The sequence below is a fragment of the Schistocerca cancellata genome, chromosome 1 (genome assembly GCF_023864275.1).
Source record: "Schistocerca cancellata isolate TAMUIC-IGC-003103 chromosome 1, iqSchCanc2.1, whole genome shotgun sequence".
NCBI classification, from domain to species: domain Eukaryota; kingdom Metazoa; phylum Arthropoda; class Insecta; order Orthoptera; family Acrididae; genus Schistocerca; species Schistocerca cancellata.
Genome location: NC_064626.1, coordinates 681,563,376 through 681,580,198, shown reverse-complemented (window position 1 = coordinate 681,580,198; position 16,823 = coordinate 681,563,376). Strand labels below are relative to the sequence as shown.

General features: G+C 43.2%; 1 protein-coding gene across 6 annotated transcripts in view; it reads right to left on the bottom strand.

Annotated features, from left to right (window-relative positions):
- The window catches only part of LOC126184175 (SAFB-like transcription modulator), a 187,112-nt gene that overhangs the window by 59,202 nt on the left and 111,087 nt on the right, over positions 1-16,823 (bottom strand). The gene's annotated exons all lie outside the window — the stretch shown is intronic.

Below are 16,823 nucleotides of genomic sequence, written 5' to 3'. Positions count from 1 at the left end.
TAATTACCCACAAATTAGAACTTTATTTATTAATAATTACATAATTGGATCAGTATATATAATCACACATGTAAAAATTGTCTTGCAATACATTGTCGATTTTAGAGTCATATTACAACTTTAAAAGATGTTCTGTTTTAAGACGTGTATGTAAGACATGTAAGTGGTTGCATTAATGTCATAGACAGTGTCATTAATTTGAAGTGACGCAGATAATCAAACTTACTGGAGACAAAAGGCAATGTGTTAATGAAATGAATAACACTTTTAAGAATCTAAAAATAAATAATCCTGAAACTAGAATAAAAGAGTCTTGAGTAGAGATGATGATGATAAAATAATAATAATAATAAATAATAATAATAATAGTAACCTCAGGGAAATAACTAAAGGGCTTTGTTAACTTAGGCTTATGTTTCACCTTGATAAATAAACTGCACTAAGTTCACTACGTAATCAGCTAAAAACTGCAGTACTCTAGCACTACCTACCATGCAATATTTCGGATGAACTATCAAGAGTGTAATATTTAGTGCACAATGAGTTTTCTTCCACTCTATTGTAAATCTTAGAAACAAATTTCAGTGTTAATAGACTACAATTATGAATCAATCTCAACACATATTAAAAACAAAGATCTTTGTTTTTATATATATATTTCCCACGTGGAATGTTTCCCTCTATTATATTCATATCATTAACACATATTAAAATAGTTAATAACATAATGGGGGGGAGTGCTGATGACAAAACTATAGAAATAGGCAAACTGTGTGGATGTTTGCTGCCTGAAAGTTCATATTTAGGGCATTTCTGCCTCCTCTAACACCCCGCCCACCATTTCCACGCAAAATATTTGTGTGGTTCATTACATAAAAGTTTGTTTGAGTACAGAAAGATCTGGTAATATATATGAAATTGCCACTTTCTTACTGGTCATTGTCTATATTTTGAATTTTTACCATTTTCTACTAATGGCAACAGCATGCTACTTTGATTAATAGACAATACACAAACAACTGTGAGGTGGGCACTTTCCCATTAACAGGTCCTTATTATGTTATTACTTATGTGTCATGATTAAGGAACAGGCAAAGAAACAGAGAATAAGCCGTCCGAACACTCACAAATTAAGAAATAAAGAAAATAAAGGGAAATGACTACAGCAAAACAAAGTCAAACTTCATTTCCATATAATAATGAAAGTTCTTTTGAGAAAGCAAAAAAGTTCTACTGAATTCACCATGAAAGAAAGTCTGTCTTGTTACAAAAATGTTTGGAAGTTATGTTGAAGACATTTCAGTCACTGGTAGTAAAGGAAAAGAATTCACCACTACTTCCAACCAACTGGATGACACTACTGTCCCAGCTGCCCACAAGCTTTATTCAGGAGATGATGTAAGTTGCCAAGCACCGGGACTGACAGATGCGAAAAGTCATTCGTAATCCAAATGGTTCAAAAAAGAATCATCATCTTCTCTGAGTGAGCCATATGCTGTTTTGTTTCTGAATATAGCAAGATATAAAATGTTTATGAACCCAAAGACAAAGCCATAAGTTTAAGTAAATGCAATCAAGACAACATAGGAATCAGCTTAATTTTTCAAGGAACTCCTCGACAGAATAAGAGAGACTCATGAGGAAACTTTTCAGCTTCGAATTGAAAGGGCATGGATTACTGCAAAGATTTTTGAATTCTTGTGGTAGCTTATTGAAAATGGATGCAGCAGTATACTGCACACCTTTCTGCACAAGAGTAAAGGAAGTGCAATCCAAATGCAGACAGGATGTCTGCCTAGCATTAACTGAGTGAAAGCTGTTAATTCCTCAGAATAAGCTGATACTGTTAACAAGAAATGACAGTAAAGAATACATATGTCGAGAGGCCAATGTCAGAATACCCATAGCAGTGAACAGGGGTTGACAAGAAGCTCGCGAACTTACACCACTTACTGCCCGAACTGCTCATTTCCGAGCCAAAAATATCTGTTGAGAATGCAAAGAGTTACCCCAAAATATAATGCCATACAACATAAGCGAATGAAAATAAGCAAAGTAAACTACTTTTTGTGTTGAATGATCACTTAACTCAGATATTGTTCAAATAGCAAAAATGTCAGCATTAAATCTTTGAACAAGATCCTGAAGTGGGCTTTCCATGACAGTTTACTAGCTGAACACATAGAAATTTGAACTGTTCAGTTTCAATAATCATATGCCCATCCTGTGAAATTAAAATGTTGGGTTTTGGTGAATTGTTTGTTAGAAACTGTAAAAACTGTGTCTTACTGTGATTCAGTGTTAGTTTATTTTCTACAAGCCATGAACTGCACTATTTGAAACAGAGCCGATGTTGCATACATCATCCTTTACGAACAAGCTAGTGTCATCAGCTAACGAAATATTTTGGATTACCTGTAATACTAGAGGACATATCATTTATATAAATAAGGAACAGGAATGGTTGCAACACTGATCCTGAGACACCCCCCCCCCCCCAACCCGATTTGACGGTATCCCACTCAGACCATCACTGCCATTCTCAATACTGTGAATAATAACCTTTCGCTGTCTGTTGTTAAAGCAAGAAATGAACCATTTGTGAGCCAATCCATGTATTCCATAATGGTCCAACTTCTGGAGCAATATTTTGTGATCAACACAATGAAACACCTTAGTTAAATCAAAAGCATTTGAAAACTTTTGTTTCATCCATCCAGTCCCTCACAGAGAAAAGAGAATGTAGCATTTGCAGTTGTTAAACCACTTCTAAAGCTGAACTGCACATTTGACAGCAAATTACGTGATATAAAATGATCAATTACCCTTACATACATAATCTTTTCAATAACTTTAGCAAACACTGATGGCATAGAAATAGATCTAAAATTGTCTATATTATCTCTTTCTCACTTTTTATAAAGCAGTTTTACTACTGAGTACTTTAATCGTTCAGGAAACTTCAGGAAAAATTACAAATATAGCTAAGTACAGGGCTAACATGTGCATCACAATACTTTAATATTCTGCTAGGCTCTCCATCATATCCATGAGAGTCCTTAGACTTCAGTGATTTAATTATTGACTCACTCCCCCATGTCAGTATCACAGAGTAGTATTTCAGACATCAGTCTCGGAAAGGCGTTTTATATCATCGACCTTGTGCTGTCTGAAAGGCCATTCACACTTTTACTAACAGAATGTCTATCTAGTAATGAAGAATGAATAAAAATATTGTCTATGGCTGTGCTACTGTTCCCCTGCATCCTAGCTGGAGAAAACACAGTCTGGATCAGAGCATATGATTTTAGGAGATCTTCTAACATCCTTTTTCTTGCACAATCACATAAAAAATTTATACTGACATCACCACATATAACTGAGTTTTGGTACTTCCTATAAAGAGAACCAAGAACCTTCTCTAGCTTGAGCAGAAATGCTCTGAAGACAGAGTTAGGAGACCTATAAACAACAACAATTTGAAGTTTAATTTCACTAAATTTAACTGCCCCTGCACACCACAATCACATACCAGTTCAATGAAGTGCTGTGATACGTCAACAGACTCAAATGGAATACTGTTTTTTGTGCACATAGCCAATCCCCCACTCCACAAAGAACTCCTTGAAAAAAGCCCAGCTAATCTGTATCCCGGTAAAGGAAACCTCTGAATTGTCAAAATATTTAATGATGCTCCAATATATCAATACTGTCAGAGTCAACACCTATAAGCAGTTCACTACCTCTTATATTTTGATGAAATATGCTAATTCCTTCTCTACTTGGATACCTGACCACCTCTGAAGGTGATTCCTTTGTTAGAGGACTCCTTTAAGCAGGTATAACTACCAGCTGACTTCAATCTAAAATTTGTGTAACTCTAACACCAACTACTACATGAATTTTTCCATGAGTGATCCCACCACCATCCACTAGATTGTCACCTATAAGCACTGCCAGCCTCCCCTTCCCATACCTAACACTATCTATTGATAGACTCAACTGGCATCACTGTAGTGTGAGCCATGCCCTCTGCCATCAGTGCCTACTCCAGCCCCATGTAAACATGCCTAACAGCAGCATCAAGATAAGGCTGATCATTATGCTGAAAAGTTGCACAAAGTGCACATTAGAGCCACCAGTTTGAGTAGCTATCTTTACCAGGTCACCATCTACAACATATTCTCTGTCCCTATCAAGACTATTCCCTGCTCCACCCACAGTCACTACCTGATCCTCTTTCATAAAATTCCTCCATAACACCCGTACGCTGTCATTCAGCTCAGCCAACTCTGCACTAGACTTCACAATGCTGACGACCTGGTACTCACTCCCCAACACTTACTGCAACTGCTGGCCCCCACCTCTGCCAAGCGAACTACCTAGCAGCAGAGCCTTGCTTTTTCTGTTAGTAATTGCAACTGACTTAGGCTTCCTAACTGCTTAAGACTGTTGCATGTTCCTAAACCTACAGCTACAAGAAGCTCCTCTCCACTCAACTCTGACAGTTGGTCTTATCTATTGCTTACACACAACGTACAACTGTCTGAATATCTCCTCCTTCTAGCTGCCTTCTTACCAACTGCCAGTTCCCATTCCCCAGCACCCTTCACTCTCCTCAACCTATCTCGTTCCTCCTTTGCATCTTGTAACTGCTCCTGAAGGGCACAGATCTTACACTCCTGCTCCTCTATAAAATTATTTCTGCTACAAATTCTGTTTTTCCAAGAGAGGAACTCACTAGAATGCCCACTGGCTTCTCCACTGCATTACCCCAATGAAAATACTTTGAACAAATCCCACACCGTAACCCACTATTCACAAACCTACAACAAAGCCCACACTTCTCACTCGTGGAAAAATTTTAACTGTTACTGAAAAATCTACATTACCTAAGTTCAGTTACAACAGTAGAACTATTTACAAAACTAACAAGAGTAGTCTTGAAATTCTCTCTCTACTACGAAAGTAACAATTTTTATTAATACTACTAAACCACAACTAACACCAACACCACCAAAACTTCACACAATTACTTAGCCAAAACCAAAAATTCAAGCGCCTAGTGGAACACTCAAAGAAATCAAAACAGTTAATGAAAATTTTACTGAAATGTTTCACTAGAAACAATAAGAAACATCAGCTGAAAACTACCGCACAGAATTTACCAAACGACTTCAGCGTGCAAACAACTATAAAAAACTCAGTGGGTGAAAGTTTCTGAAAGTTTATTAAACTGTTATTTAACCAGAAACAGCACGAGACACTGTTGAAAACTACTATACCTGATAACTGTATAACAGTGCACAAACAACTTAATAACTGCTACAGCTGCAACCACATGTAGCGAAATGTAAACACACTGCTGAGGCCTGCGACTCGGATGAATGACGTTAAGCACACTCATGAATAACAGACCACTCGAATAAATAACACAGAAAGAAAGACTGAGATGAATGAAAATCCACTAATACATTATTTTGATAGCAAAAATTAATACAAATAAACTTTGAAATGAGTATTTGAAGTCTAAAACATTATAAAATATTGGCGAGCAATTTGAACAGCAGTCCAGCACAGGCGGCGCCAAAGCTTCATTTAAACATAAAGACATATTTCAACATAAAGTTATTATCTTTAAAACAACACCAACGAAATAATACATGAAACTGAGATAGCCTACAGCATTTTAAAGTATTTCCCGAAAATTGCGAGTTCAAAATGGGGCTCAAGGCTTTGTCTTCAGTGGCTTGTATCTCGGACCTGGAATTTTTTTGGGCAAAACAAAAAAAAATACAGCTTTCTTCCCTTGTCTCAAGTTGTAACATAAATATTAAAATCCAATAAAAATTGATACTATGGATTACGTGAGAAGCAGAGGTGAGAAAAAGCTGAGTATTTGAAAAAACTTGCCCAGTGGGCAAAACTGAGTTTTAAGAGTTTTTTTTATACCGAAGATTAAATAGTTCAGTTTCAATTCCTATAATTAATTTATAGGAATTTATAGGAATTTAGTCATTCTTATGACTAATTTATTAGTGCCTCTTTTCTTGCTCTGCCAGGACAGCATCCACTGAGAGGATCTCTACCTGTGGACTTGTTTGGTTTGGTTAAAATTAAGAAATGATTTAGGAGTGAAAAGACACAATTAAGTGATCAAAAAATTTCAAGCTAGAACCCTTAAGGGAATCGATGAGACACCACGAGTAACGAGGCTAATAAGCAAGGTCAGCACATCTGCCTAGTCAAATCACCCCATCAATATAAATCAATGCACACTGGCAGCTAATGTCTTTAATGCCTTCGTGCCTCAATATATTTCTGCCTGCTTCCAAAGAGTAGTAAATGTTACTTTATAGTCATTACGATTCATAAATTTTTTAACTGGAAGTGTAAGTGTTGTTTACCTGTGCTTCTTATATTGTAAGAAAAATTAAAGCACAATATTAATAAAATAAATTCATGGGACACTAAATAGTTGCTTCAATAAATATGACACTTAATTTGTGTAAAGTTAACTATGTAACATTTTTCATGTTAATTACATTTTCGTAATTAATTACAGCTGGTTTTTTGGTAGGTTTTTTAAATTACAACAAACATGGTCAGAGGTAACTTCAAATTTGCCCCATGAAAGCATGTTAGGACACTTGCTGTTCATGTTTTATGTTAATGGCCTGGATGATGATTTTAATAGCAACCTCAGATGTGTTTTCAAATGGCACAGTTATCTATAATGAAGTATATGCTACAATAAGCTTGTGATAAGCAGGAAATCCAGGTTTGAGTCCCGGTCTGGCAAGATCTGGGTTTGAGTCCAGGTCCAGCACAAATTTTCATTTTCATAATTCCATTATACAGCTGATGGTAGTCCTGATTCATAATCGCGACTTCATTTGATGTATAATGAAGTATTGTCTAACAAATATGCTCAAAAAACCAGTCAGATCTTACAAAATGGAACAAGTGGAACAAAGATTGGCAACTTGTTTAAATGTTCAAAAATACAAAATTGTGCATATCACAAAACTTGTTGGGAATATATGAACAATATTCAGGATGTAACAAGGAAGTACAGCCCAAATTACAGGAGACATTTCTCACACACAGACAAAGAAATTATGTTACATGAACATGGGTTTGGAAACACTTTGTTTCCATGTTACAACATGTTTTCTCCAACTCATTAATCATGGGAAACACACAAGGAACATAATTTTAGAATCATTGGGAACATGCACTCTTGGTGACATCTGGTTTGTTGTGCACCACCAGTGTTTTGTTTTACAAGTCCCTGTTGCCATGGGATGTATGTCATTGCTTGTTTACAGTAACATCTACCGTTCTAGCGATCAGAATGACCATTGCAAGTACACGGATTACTACATAGAGTTAATCACAGACTTGGCTCATACAATGGCAGTGTACATGAATGCAGAGATGGGAGATGCCTATTTGACGTATGGATTAGCCGATGACAAAGGCGCACATGCTCAACGTTTATACCATGAGAGATTTCCAGGACGAAGGTCCCCCATTTGAAGCCACTGATCACAACCTTACAGAACAATGGGCATTTATGCCTGATACTCGAGACTGGGGGAGGCCAAGAAGAAGAGACACCACAACAGGAGGTGGCAATTCTTCATGTAGTTGATGAAAACCCTAGTGTCGGTATATGACATGTAGCTGCAACACTAAATGTTGATCACATGACTGTCTGGTGGGAGTTATATGAGGACCAGCTGTATCCGCACCATTTACAATGCGTGCATGGCAAGAGTTATATGAGGACCAGCTGTATCCGCACCATTTACAGTGTGTGCAGGCATTACCAGCAGCTGATTTTTCTGCACAGGTACCCTTTAAGAAAGTGTCAACCCTAATTTTTGTGCAATGGTGCTGTTCAGAGATGAGGTGTTGTTTCAATGAGATAATATTGTTAACTTTCAGAATTTGAATGTATGGGCAGATGCCAATCCTCAAGCAACTGTTGAAGCAAGTCATCAACAAAGATTTTCTGTCAATGCTTGGGACAGCATTGTTGGTGACTGTTTAGTAGGGCCTCTCTTTGTTCCACTTAGGCTTAATGGACAATGTTAACACAATTTTGTAGAGAATTTTCTACCTGATCTGTTAGCAGATGTACCTTTAGCTGTGCAACAAAACATGTACTATATGCAAGATGGAGCATCCCCATTTTAATGCTAATGTCCATCAGCTGCTAAATAACAGATCTGGTGATAGAAGGGGAGGTAGAGCCTGCTCTCCACAGTTTCTGATGCTAAACCCACTGGACTTTTACTTGTGGGGGCATTTGAAAGCTCTTGTGTATGGAACCCCAGTACAAGATGTTCATAATCTCCATGGCCATATCTTGGAAGGCTGTGAAAGAATACTCTAGGGATACGTCTGCACATCCAAGATTCACTACGACAGTTGATGCATGTGTCAATGTCCACAAAGGGCATATTGAACATCAACTGTGAGAAAGAGTTGCATGTGTTATGCTTGTGCATTTACCATGATTAATGAGTTGGAGAAAGTGAGTTCTAATTTAGAAACAAAACGTTTCCAGACCCACTTTCATATAACGTAATTTCTTTGTCTGTGTGTGTACACTCTAGTGTTAACATGACAACATATTATATTGTTATGGGCTAGTCTATGAAGTGTGGCTGTAATTTAACTTAAAATAAAACTCTCATTGAGATACAAAATGTTACACAGTTAGCCTTACACAAATTGGAAAGAGCAGTCATATTTATTGAAGACAACTATTTACTGTGACAAGAATTTATTTTATTAATATTGAGTTTTAACTTTTCTTTCAATGTAAAAACACAGCTAAATAACATTTACACTTCCAGTAAAAAAAATAATTCAATGTTGAATAGTTGTGACTGTAAAGTACAATTTACTGCATTTTGAAACCATGCAGAAGTTTGAAGACCTTCATTAATGATTTCTTAATTTTGACCCAACAAATCCTTAGGCAGAGAAGATTCTCTCAATGGATACAGTGCTGGTATGGCAAGCAAAGAGGCACTAATAAAGTAGCTGTAAGAAAGGGTTAGTGTTTTGAATAAACTAAGTACAGGAACTGAAATTCAACTATTTAATCGTCTATATGAAAAAATCCAAAAACCCTGTTTTATGCTCTCTGCTAGTTGATTAAAAAAAACACTGGTTTCTTCTCAACCCTGATTCTATCCTATGGTAATGTTTTAATATGCTTTGCCTTATTCCTGCAATTTAGTGTTCAGAATAACTTACTTCACTAGGCTAGCTCTAACAGGTTATGGGCCCGGTGAATGCATTCTGAATAACAAGTATTCCGATATATAGAAGGAAAAAACCACTGGAATAGTCTTAAATAAGAAAGTATGTAGTGAAAGCTATCGGGATGAGTCAGTTGAGCAACAGACTGCATAGTACTGTCCATTAATCAACAAAAGGTAATTGTGAAAAATACGTGTGGCACAAATGCTGCAAATACAGTGTCTTTTAGCGAGAATTACGCTATGTGCAAATTTACTGAGGAAGCCTACTTACACTTGGACAATTTATTGGAAGTGGTGATTGGTACACTGAAGCCCACTGAGCAAAATTTACACGAAAAGTCTGATTACTCCGTGAATTTATAACCACTTGGCAGAATACGTTAAGAACACAGACTAGTAAGTCAACAATACAACATCTCCATCAAACTGACTAAGGAATATTGTGTTCAAGTTTGCTGATGAATAAATAGGCACCTTATTGTTAGCAGTACTCCTCAAAAAACTTTCACCAAAGATTATTCACCAATGATTAGTGTGTTAGAAAGCTTACGCACACAAATTACGGGAGACAGCGTAATAATGAAGATCCTGGAGAATGTGAAAAGTATATCACAGTGTCATAATACAGAGAAGGAAACAGCTTCAGCATTTTATTCTAAGAAGAAACCAGTGAAGTGCTGTAATTGTCAGAAGGTGGGTCACATCACATCCTAATGTCACGGAAGGTCAAGAACAGTGGAAAAAGGTATGATGCAAATGGTCAAGAAAGGAGAACAGCTGATCAAGGCATAGCACACTCCATTTATTACTGTTTTGCAGACAAGGGTATTAGAGAACTAGAATGGATATAAAATTCAGAAGTATCGTTGGATACAATTAGAGATAAAACAGCTCTTTATGATGCTCCTACTAAAACATGTATAGGTATACCTATAGTGGATAGCTCCAAGTTACAATGTGAAATTGCTAGAAAGATTGACCTTACTATAATTGTAAGTGGAGAATCAGAAAGTACGGGGCGTGTTTCTTAAGTAAGTACCGTTTTGAAATTAAAAAGAGACGTGCTAAGATACCTCAACAATTTTATTTTTACAATAAAGCCTGTACCTTAATCTACGCACTGATGCCATTACAGTCTGATTCTTCCTTCTTTACATTGTGTACTGAGTGTTTAAGATGCCTCCGATAATCGTGAGTCCTGCCAACTGTGAAGTATGGGATGTTATAAGATTTCTTAGTGCTAAAGGCCTAAAAGCGATCGATATTCATCATGAGATCTGTGCAGTTTACGGAGCAAACATTATGAGTGACAGAATGGTGAGTAAGTGGGTGAGAGCATTTAAAGGTGGCTGCACAAATGTGCATGATTAACAACGGAGTGGGCGTCCTTCAGTCGTTAATGAAAGTTTGGTGCAGGAAATAGACAATAAGGTGAGAGAAAACAGACGCTTTACGATTTCCTCCTTGCGGGATGACTTTCCTAATGTTTCTCATGGTGTTTTGTATGGCATTGTGACCGAGCACTTTAATTACTGAAAATTGTGCGCATGTTGGGTACCGAAAATGTTGACGGATGCACACAAAACCAAACATTTAGACAGTGCATTGACATTCCTTGAGCGGTACCACAACGCCAGTGATGATTTCTTAAGCCAAATTGTTACAGGTGATGAAACACGGGTGGCCTACGTCACACCAGAATCAAAGCAACAGCCCACGGAATTTGAGCAAGGGCATCGTTTTGCTGCAAGACAATGCCCGCCCGCATCTGGCAAATCAGACCAAAGATCTCATCACACCTTTTTGATGGGAAACTCTAGAGCATCCTCGTGCAGCCCCAATCTTGCGCCCAGTGACTACCTTCTGTTCCTGCACTTGAAGAAACACCTGGGCGGTCAGTGTCTTCAAGACAATGTCAAAACAGTGGTGATGCAGTGGTTAACAAGTCAGGCGGCCAACTTCTATGAGGAGAGTATTCAAAAACTGGTACAACGTTATGACAAGTGCCTCAATATTGACAGAAATTATGTAGAAAAGTAGATTAAGGTACAGGGTTTCATGTAAAAATAAAATTATTGAGATATCTTAGCACGTCTTTTTTTTTAATTTCAAAATGGTACTTACTTAAAAAGCACGCCTTGGCCCATACTACTTAATTATCAAAAGGAAATGATTTTGACCAATAAAGCATATTGTAAAGGTTTAGCCAGCACTTTTTGGGAACTGCCTCATATCCAACTCAAGGCTGAGAGAACTCACGAAAGGGAAAGTGTGAGAAGGTGGAAATAGCATGAGGAAGTAAACACCGGAGAGACCAAGGGCAGCAGATCTCCCAAGTACAAACATCCCTCTCCAGGTCTCTACAGCACAGGAAGAAACCAATGTAGGTCCACAGCAAAAGGAATAATCCGGAAGACAAAAAAGGCTAGGGAAAGCAGTACAAGGTACTGTGTCGGAACAGGGATAACCTTCAAAATGAGAATGTAAGGGCATTTATGAGCAGTGAGAGTGAGAGGCAGGGTAGAAGCTGAAGAGAGTGCAAGTAGGCACACCACCCAGCAGCACTGAGAAGGTAGCAGCCGCTACTAAGGTGACGATACAGACATTGACTACAAGAAGACTGTGATACTCCAGTGAAGCATCTGCAACTGATGGTTAAGTAAAAACTGTACCTTTTCATTGGGACAGTAATGAACAGAGACTGCCTGCCTCTGTGGTGGTGGTGGTTGTTAGGATGTTTAAGGGGGACTAAACAGCTAAGGTCATCAGTCCCCCATTCCAAAAACAGGCGAGACATTAAGGCGCGGAGCAGATAAAACCCCAAGGGGAAGGATACTCGCCCCCAGGCCCTAAAAGAACACAAATGCGGTAACGAAAACGAGCGACACGAAGAGGACAGATGAACACCAGACAGAAAGAAACAGAAGAAAAGAAGATGGCCGGAGACTGGTTGACTGCCCATGACAACAAAAAAGGGAAAGAGTCAACCAACCGACTACACACTAAAAGCTGCAACCAAATATGAGAGACTCGAGGACAAGAGACACACAAAGGGAAAGGTGCAGGACCACTCTAAATGGAACCATAAAAAGGACTAGCACAGATCAAATGTAAAACACTGTCAGCCATGGAGGCATCGTCGCATAAAATCAAAGGCAAGGTGCCCGGGAGATTAAAAGACTGCCGAAGGGTGCGCAGTCGGGGACACTCCAATAAAACGTGGGCGACCGTCAGCCGGGACCCACACCGACACAGGGGGGGATCCTCCTGACGCAAAAGATGGCCGTGTGTCAGGTAGGTATGGCCGATGCGGAGCCGACACAGGATGACAGAGTCCCTGCGAGAAGACCGCAGGGAGGAGCGCCACACATCGGTCGTCTCCTTGACAGCCCGCAGTTTATTCTGGGCTGTCATGCCATGCCACTCAACAGACCACACCCCAAGCACCTTACGGCGCAACACCAGCTGCAGGTCGCGAGCTGTGAGGCCGATCTCCAAAGCTGGGGCGTCGATCGCCCCTTTGGCCAGCCTGTCAACACGTTCGTTCCCCGGGATGCCAACGTGACCTGGCGTCCAAACCAAGACCAACGAACGACCAGAGCGGGCAATGGCGGAAACAGACTCCTGAATAGAGGACACCAGAGGAGAAGAGGGATAGCAGCGGTCGATGGCCTGAAGGCTGCTCAGGGAGTCACTGCAGATGACGACGGACCTACCTGAGCAGAAACGCATATGCTCAAGAGCGCGCAAGATGGCCACCAGCTCTGCAGTAAAAATACTGCAGCCAGCCGGCAAGGAGTGTTGCTCAACATGGGCAGCGTGAGCAAAAGCGTAGGCAGTGCGACCCTCAACCAGGGAACCATCAGTGTAGACAGGCTCACAGCCCGGATATGATGCCAAATCCAGACGGACGGACGGCCGGGACAAACACCAGGGAGGCGTAGGTGTACGGACCCGGAAGGGAGGCAGAAGAGGGAACGACCCCAGTTCTGACAGCAGGGACTGGACACGGACAGCTACGGAAAGCCCAGACCTAGGTCGCCGTTCGGGCAGATGGAGGACCATGGCAGGGAAAAGCAGGCGACGATTGGGATGGCCTGGCGAGCAATGCACGTGGATAGCATAGTCGGCGAGCAGATGATGGCAGCGAATCCGCAGCGGGGGAACCCCGGCCTCGACCAGTAGACTATCCACGGGGCTGGTGCGAAAAGCGCCAGTTGCAAGCCGAACCCCACAGTGGTGTATGGGGTCTAACAACTGCAACACTGAGGGTGACGCAGACCCGTAGGCCAGGCTCCCATAATCAAGCCGGGACTGCACAAGGGCTCTGTACAATCGCAGCAACGTGCAGCGATCTGCACCCCAAGACGTGTGGCTAAGGCAGCGGAGGGCGTTGAGGTGCCGCCAGCATTTTTGCTTCAGCTGAGTAACATGAGGAACCCATGTGAGCCGGGCATCAAACACGAGGCCCAAGAAGCGGCAAGTGTCCACCACGTCAAGCAGGTGGCCGTCGAGGTAAAGTGCAGGATGAGGGTGGACCGTCCGACGCCTGCAGAAGTGCATAACTCGAGTCTTGGCAGCAGAGAACTGAAAACCATGAGTCAGAGCCCATGATGCTGCCTTGCGAACGGCGACTTGCAGCCTGCGTTCGGCGACTCCCGTAGTTGTGGAGCTAAATGAGATGCAGAAGTCGTCGGCATACAAAGAAGGAGACACCAACGACCCCACTGCTGCAGCCAGACCATTAATGGGCACTAGAAATAAGGAGACGCTCAACACCGAGCCCTGCGGGACCCCATTTTCCTGTATATAAGAGGAACTAGAGGTGGCACCGACTTGCACCCGGAAAGAGCGGCGCAATAAAAAGCTTTGAAGAAAAGCCGGGAGCCGACCACGAAGACCCCAGTCATGCAACGTGGCGAGGATATGATGCCGCCATGTGGTGTCATACGTCTTCCGCAGATCGAAAAATACAGCAACGAGATGCTGACATCGGGCAAAGGCCATACGGACAGCAGATTCCAGCCGCACCAAATTGTCCGCTGCAGACCGGCCCCGGCGGAAGCCACCCTGGGAGGGAGCGAGGAGACCGCGCGACTCAAGGACCCAACACAAACGCCGCCCCACCATACGTTCGAGCAATTTGCTCAAAACGTTGGTGAGGGTAATGGGACGATAGCTGTCCACCGCCAGTGGGTCCGCACCGGGCTTCAAGATGGGGACAATAAGACCCTCTCGCCATTGCGACGGGAACACGCCCTCGCTCCAGATGCGGTTAAAGATGGTGAGGATGTGTCTCTGGCAGTCCCTGGAGAGATGCTTCAGCATCTGTGCGTGGATGCAGTCTGGGCCTGGTGCTGTATCAGGGCAATCGGCGAGGGCAGCGAGGAATTCCCTCTCGCTGAAAGGAGCATTGTATTCTTCAGAACGACGCGTGCGGAACGATAACGGCGTCTGCTCGGCTCGCTCCTTGAGAGAGCGAAAGGTGGGGGGATAAGTTGCAGTCGCAGAGCTCTTAGCGAAGTGCGCAGCAAGGTGTTCAGCAATGGCGGCAGCGTCCGTGCAGACAGCGCCGGCCAGGGAGATCCCAGGGACACCCGTAGGGGTCTGGGATCCATAAATCCGCCGGATCCGGGACCACACAAGCGAGGGGGAGACACGGGAGCCCAGGGATGAGACGTACCTCTCCCAGCACTCCTGCTTACGCCGTGCAATAAGACGACGGGCGAAGGCACGGAGCCTCTTAAACGCGATGAGGGTCTCCAGAGACGGGTGCCGCCTAAGACGCTGAAGAGCCCGCCTACGGTCGCGAATAGCCTCAGCAATCTCCGGCGACCACCAGGGGACAGCCTTCCTCCGAGGGAGGCCAGAAGAACGGGGGATGGAAGCCTCGGCCGCTGAAATGATGGACGTGGTTAAAACACGGACCACCTCGTCAATGTCACCCTGTGGGGGAGACTCAATGGTTGCAGCGGAAGTAAAAGACGGCCAGTCAGCCCTGTGGAGAGCCCAGCGGGGCAGGCGCCCAGAAGAATGACACTTGGGCAGTGACAAATAGATGGGAAAATGGTCACTACCACACAGGTCAGGATGCACTCTCCAGTGGAGGGATGGGACAAGTCCAGGGCTGCAAATAGAGAGATCGATGACCGAGAATGAGCCATGGGCCACACTGAAACGCGTGGGAGCACCGGTGTTCAAGAGGCTAAGGTCGTGCTGAGCCAACACATGCTCCACGGCCCGGCCGCGGTCATCGGAAACAGTCCCACCCCATAGAGGGTTGTGGGCATTGAAATCGCCCAGCAGCAAAAAAGGTGGCGGCAGTTGGGCTATCAGAGCAGCCAGTACATGCTGCGCGACAGCACCATCAGGTGGAAGGTAAATACTGCAGACTGTAATAGCCTGTGGCGTCCACACCCGAACAGCGACAGCCTCTAAAGCTGTTTGTAGAGGTACAAACTCGCTGTGAAGAGAGTTAAGGACATATATGCAGACGCCACCAGACACCCTTGCATAAGCTGCCCGGTTCTTAAAATAACCCCGATAGCCACAGAGGGCGGGGGTTCGCATTGCTGGAAACCAAGTTTCCTGCAGAGCAATGCAAAGGAAAGGATGACGGCTGAGAAGTTGGCGGAGCTCAGCTAGATGGTGGAAGAAACCGCTGCAGTTCCACTGGAGGATGGTATTAGCCATGGATGGGAAAGGCGTGAAGGGACTGGGGAGGCAGATTACGCCTCCGGGGCCCCTGCTGCTACTGAGTCACCACCTGGACAACAGCTATCTATTGCATCCGAGGGACTGGCGAGATCCACGTCCTCAGCGGACGCCAGAATCTCCACCTCATCCTCAGACGCAGAGCTTGTAGGAAGCGGTGGAATGGGTGCCACCGCAATGTCGGTAGCCTTGGGGAGTTTCTTCTTCTTCTGCTTCTCGCGCTGTGCCTTTGGTGACTCAGGCTGGGAGGGCGTCATTGGGTCAGTCTCAGGGACAGACGACGACCGTGTGTCCCGACGACCAGGGACCGGCGGTTGTTTAAGCCACTTGCGGCTTTCGGCCTTGGTACCGGTCGGAACTTGGGAAGGGAGGTCCCCAAGGGACCCCTTCCTTACGAGAGTAGCCGAAGAAGTCTTACGCTTCTCCGGCTGGGAAGGGGGAACTGATGTCCCCGATAGGTGGGGGGGTGTTGCTCCTGAAGTAGATGGAGCAGGAGCAACAGTGGGTTTAGTGCCCCCCACCATCAAGGGGGCAGGTGTGGGATTCGACTCTGAGAGCTGATTGGAGCGGATGGAACTGTAGCAGGAGTGACAGTTGCGGCATAAGAAGCTGTCATGCACACTGGATGAAGCCGATCATATTTCCGCTTCGCCTCAGTGTACGTCAGGCGGTCGAGAGTCTTGATTTCCATGATCTTCCGCTCCCTCTCCAGAATCGGACAGTCTGGCGAGCAAGGCGGATGGTGCGCACCACAGTTCACACAGTTTGGAGGCGGGGCACAGGGATGATCAGGATGGGATGGTCGACCGCAATCGCGACAGACGA